The sequence below is a fragment of the Cucurbita pepo genome, chromosome LG08 (assembly GCF_002806865.2).
Source record: "Cucurbita pepo subsp. pepo cultivar mu-cu-16 chromosome LG08, ASM280686v2, whole genome shotgun sequence".
NCBI classification, from domain to species: domain Eukaryota; kingdom Viridiplantae; phylum Streptophyta; class Magnoliopsida; order Cucurbitales; family Cucurbitaceae; genus Cucurbita; species Cucurbita pepo.
Window position 1 is genome coordinate 4,964,117 of NC_036645.1, and position 5,681 is coordinate 4,969,797.

Here is a 5,681-nt window from a genome sequence, read left to right on the forward strand (position 1 = left end):
GAGGCCTTGCCTATTGTGGGAGTTTCCAAAGGAGTCCCCTTCAAAATAGGGGATTGGACAGGAGAGCTAGACCTTGTCGTGGTTCGCATGGACTACTTCGACGTGGTACTTGGGATGGAGTTCCTCCTAGAACACAAAGTCATCCCAATGCCACTGGCGAAATGCTTGGTGATCACCGACCGCAACCCCACAGTAATACCTACAAGAATCAAGCAACCAGGTAATCTTCGAATGATCTCGGCCATACAACTGAAAAGGGGACTCGCACGAGAGGAACCTACATTCATGGCCATACCACTGATGGAAGAAGCGACCACCGAAGAAACTATCCCAGAGGAAATCAAGGAAGTACTAAACAGCTATGCCGACATAATGCCAGAGAGCCTACCCCAAACACTACCACCTCGTCGAGGCATTGACCATGAAATCGAAATCCTCCCCGGAGTTAAACCGCCAGCGAAGAACGCATACCGGATGGCTCCGCTCGAGCTAGCCGAATTGAGGAAACAACTGGATGAGTTGCTGAAGGCGGGATTCATTCACCCGGCAAAGGCACCTTACGGAGCCCCCGTACTGTTCCAGAAGAAGAAGGATGGGATGTTGCGTCTGTGCATAGACTATAGAGCCTTAAACAAGGTGACGGTACGCAACAAATATCCGTTGCCGATAATATCCGACTTGTTCGACCAACTTCACGGGGCCAAGTACTTCACGAAGTTGGACTCACGATCAGGGTATTACCAAGTACGTATTGCTGAAGGGGACGAACCCAAGACGACGTGCGTAACAAGATATGGGGCCTTCGAATTCCTAGTAATGCCCTTTGGCTTGACAAACGCCCCAGCTACTTTCTGCACGTTGATGAACCAAGTTTTCTATGAATACTTGGATAAGTTCGTCATAGTATACCTCGACGACATCGTTGTTTACAACACAACCCTAGAGGAACACAAAGTGCACTTGAAGCTGGTGTTTGACAAGCTACGACAGAACCAACTATATGTGAAGAAAGAGAAATGTGCATTCGCACAAACATGCATCAACTTCCTTGGACATGTCATCAAATGTGGACAAATTAGTATGGATAGCGACAAGATAAAAGCTATCCAAGAATGGAAAGTTCCTACTTTCGTATCCGAGGTGCGGTCCTTCTTAGGATTAGCCAACTACTATAGGCTGTTCGTCGAAGGGTTTTCACGACGAGCCGCCCCATTGACAGAGCTGTTGAAGAAAGACCACCCTTGGTCGTGGTCGAATGATTGTCAAATGGCCTTTGAAAATCTGAAAACAACCATGACGAGGGGTCCTGTCCTCGGGTTGGTAGATGTTACAAAGCCATTTGAAAATAGAAACAGATGCTTCCGACTTTGCTCTAGGTGGGGTCCTTATTCAGGAAGGCCACCCCATCGCTTACGAAAGTCGAAAGCTCAACGATGCCGAACGGAGATACACTGTCTCCGAGAAAGAAATGCTAGCTGTAGTCCACTGCCTTCGAGTCTGGAGACAGTATCTCTTGGGATCACAGTTCGTAGTGAAGACGGATAACAGCGCCATTTGCCACTTCTTTGATCAACCAAAATTAACGGCCAAACAAGTCCGGTGGCAGGAGGCGTTGGCCGAATTCGTCTTCAAGTTCGAACACAAAGCAGGAAAGAGTAATCAAGCAGCCGACGCACTGAGTCGGAAGGGCGAACATGCGGCCCTGTGCATGTTAGCCCATATTCATTCAAGTAAGATCGATGGATCGATGCGCGACATCATCAAGGAACATTCATAAAGACCCATCGGCCAAAGCCGTCGTCGAACTAGCTAAAGCTGAAAAAACATGACAGTTTTGGGTTGAGGGAGACCTCCTGATGACCAAAGAAAACAGATTGTATGTCCCAAGAACGGGGGAACTGAGGAAGAAGCTCATTCAGGAATGTCATGATACCTTATGGGCCGGACACCCTGGGTGGCAAAGAACATACGCCCTAATAAAGAAGGGGTACTTCTAGCCAAACATGCGAGACGACATCATGCAATAGACCAAGACGTGCCTCATCTGTCAACAAGACAAAGTCGAGAAAGCCAAAGTCTCAGGACTCTTGGAACCTCTACCTGTGCCAACAAGACCCTAGGAAAGTGTATCTCTGGACTTCATAACACACCTCCCAAAAGTCGAGGAATATGACGTCATCTTGGTTATCGTAGACCGATTCTCAAAATATGCGACATTCATCCCCACTCCCAAATTATGCTCGGCGGAACTCACAGCCCAACTATTTTTCAAACACGTTGTAAAGTTATGGGGCATTCTATCGAGCATCATCAGTGATAGGGATGGCAGATTCATTGGGACATTCTGGACTGAGTTATTCCCCTTCTTGGGAACAACCTTAAACATCTCCTCGAGTTATCACCTTCAAACCGATGGACAGACAGAACGGTTCAATTGCTTGCTCGAAGAATACTTACGTCACTTCGTCGACGCTCGCCAGAAGAACTGGATACAACTGTTAGATGTCTCCCAATTTTGCTTCAATTGCCAAACAAGCTCGTCTACGGGAAAGAGTCCCTTTGAAATTGTAAGTGGACGACAACCGGTCTTACCCCATATTATTGATCATCCTTATGCAGGAAAAAACCCTCAAGCTCACAACTTTACAAGAGAATGGAAGCAGACGACAGATATAGCCCGGACATATTTAGAGAAGGCTTCCAAGCAGATGAAAAAGTGGGCGGACAAGAAGCGTCGCCCCCTTGAATTCCGAGCAAGAGATCAAGTTCTCATCAAGCTGAGACCAGAATAGATCAGATTTCGCAGCCGAAAGGACCAGTGACTAGTTCAAAAATATGAAGGCCCGGTTGAAGTCCTTAAAAAGATCGGGGCTACCTCCTACCGAGTTGCACTACCCGCAAGGATGAAAATCCACCCGTAATTCATGTGAGCAACTTGAAGCCCTACCACCCTGACCCAGACGACGACCAACGAAATGCAATCACAAGACCGAGCATCGATCTGAAGCAAAAAGAAACAAAAGAAGTAGAGGAGATCCTAGCCGACAGGGTTAGGAAGATAGGAAGACCTGTACGGATGATTCGTGAATTCCTTGTCAAATGGAAGAATCTCCCTACAGAGGAAACCAGTTGGGAACGCGCCGAAGATCTGAACTCCGCCGCCGCCCACATCGCAAGGTTTGAAAGTAGTCGGTTGACAGGGACGTCAACCAATTAGGTGGGGGAGGATGTCACTGTCATGCTCGTCCAGGGCGTGTTGCCCATGGCCGCATGCCCATGACAAGCCAAACCCTTGTCATGTCTTTGCATTCTAGTGTTTTTCCTTTTGTAGTTCTAGGGCGTATGATGCCTAAAAAATATCATGTCTAGGTCTGCCAGACATAAAATGGCTCAAAATGTACTATAGGGGGATATGACTAGTTGTCAACTTCTCCCTACCCAAGGTTATATATGCTAAGCCGTTGTTATCTTACTCTTACTTGCTTATATAACGTCTCTTTCCAAAATCTCTCTTTCTAAAATCTCTCTCTCTCCTCGTTTTCTAAAACCTTCTTTTAAAACCGAGGCTAGAGGCTCGATCATACGTTGCTTGGCCGTAGGCGACGCAAGAACAAATTGGCTTAGCTCACTTGTCGTTGGAAAGTGAGTGCCGCACAATCGCTAGTCCGCTGCCTTCGAAAGTGCGATTGTGTCACCTTACACAATCTGTGGTTGACCCATGCTTCTGCATACATAAGCCATCTTTCCATTGGCTCCTTTTGACTCTCTTGCTTTCTTTTGGAATGCGGGCATAAAATTCAGACTCTGTCCCCATTGTAGCTTAGAATGCTTGAAAGGGTGCTTTGTTGGGGCAGTCAGATATTGTATAGCCCCCACCCCCCCGATTATATTAATTTTGGTAGGGTTCTCTCCATCAGCTTCCATATCTTTGTTGGAAAGGCGTATGGTCTCCACCTCCTGTCCCTACTCTCTCGCCTCCCCCCGCTTTTGGGGGACTTGGATCCCTTGTTTCGGTTCCTTCACTTGAGGAAGGTTGACTTCACCTTACATCCTCACACTCGAACAATGGTTCCACTACAGTGTATGCTGAGTAAATATCTTGAATTCTCTTTTCATATAACTTGGAATTTTCCCATGGCTTTAGTTCCTGACAAAGTAAAAGATCTGATCTTTTTTTAAGATATTGCAATCCAACAACAGCACAAAAAATTGCTTGAAGTACTTTTAGATATTCGTGTGTTTTAACTCTCTTAATTTTCTCCCAGCGAGGATCTCGAAATTTTATGTAAATAATTTGGATTGGATTTCTTGTTTCAATATTTTCCAAGTGTGTACGGTCCATCAACCATCTTGTATATCTATATATTTTGACCTCCACTCAACTTTGCATCTTCAAACAGGTGTTTTGCAACATTGCAAATGTGACCTTTGCTTCTTGTGTTTGTAGCTCGAAAGTATTTTTCAAAGTCGAAAATGAATTTTTTTTTAAACCTTGGAATCTTTAACCCTATAGAAGGTTTGAATTATTGTAATAACCACAAAAAAAAAAAAAAAAAAAGGANTCTTAAAATTGATAAAAGCGAGAAGTAGGGGTTGACCTACCGACCTACCGTATAAAAAAGGAGTTGTCCCTGTTTCATTTTATCATCCCATTTAAACGGTTTGAAATTAGTCGGAAAATACATTTTTTGATAGCTCAAGGCCAGCATTTTGACTAATCTAGCTTGGGTCTGATACGCTTGAACCCTTTCCTTCTAGTTTCAACTCTTCGAAAGCGTTAAAGGTTAGTATAACGACATTTTAGCTAGTTTTAATTTTTAGAGTCAGTATACATAATTAGACTTAGATAGTTTAAATTAGAAGGAGTAAGTTTAAATTATAGGCTTAGATAGTTTAAATTATTAGGGGTAAGTTTAAATCATTTTATGCAAAACTAGGTCAGTCAATTCCAATTCTAATTTATGATTGTTGGATTCCTTGACCAAAATTAAATTTCAGATAGCAGCTTTAAGCTAACATCAAGAAGTCGTAGCAACTTCGACTTTGACCAACCAAGTAAATGGTCTCACTATCAATTTGGTTAAAAGTTGATGTTTGTACAATGACACGTGCCCCGTGGTTCTGCACATGTTATATGTTTGATATATGTAAATTGTTTATGAAACGATATATCTATATGATTATGATATGTTTATGAAATGATATGATATATGTTATGGTACGATAGGTTTGATGATGTGTTTGAGATATGATATGTGAATTTTTATATATATATATATAGTATGATAAGATCTATAAATGATATGATATATGTTATGGTATGATGCGTTTGACGAAATGATGACTATTTTATGTTATGTGAATGATATGATATATGTTGTGGTGCGATACGTTTGACGATACAACACATATTGTGTCACGACCCAAAAAAAAACATAATCTTTAAGCCGTGACTAACATTGTATGACATGTAATGTATAAACGAGAAATTCAAGGAAATCATTTGTTTCAAAAGAAAAACGTATCTTTATTAAAAGGACATAAGTGCCTAGGTAAAAACAAGAAAAGAAACATTAAGGTCAAAGTGAACTATTCAATATACTAGACTGACGCCCCGGGACACGCTTCCTCTGTGGCAACCCACATCGATCGACGCGCCCTCTCTTGACTCGACGCCTCAC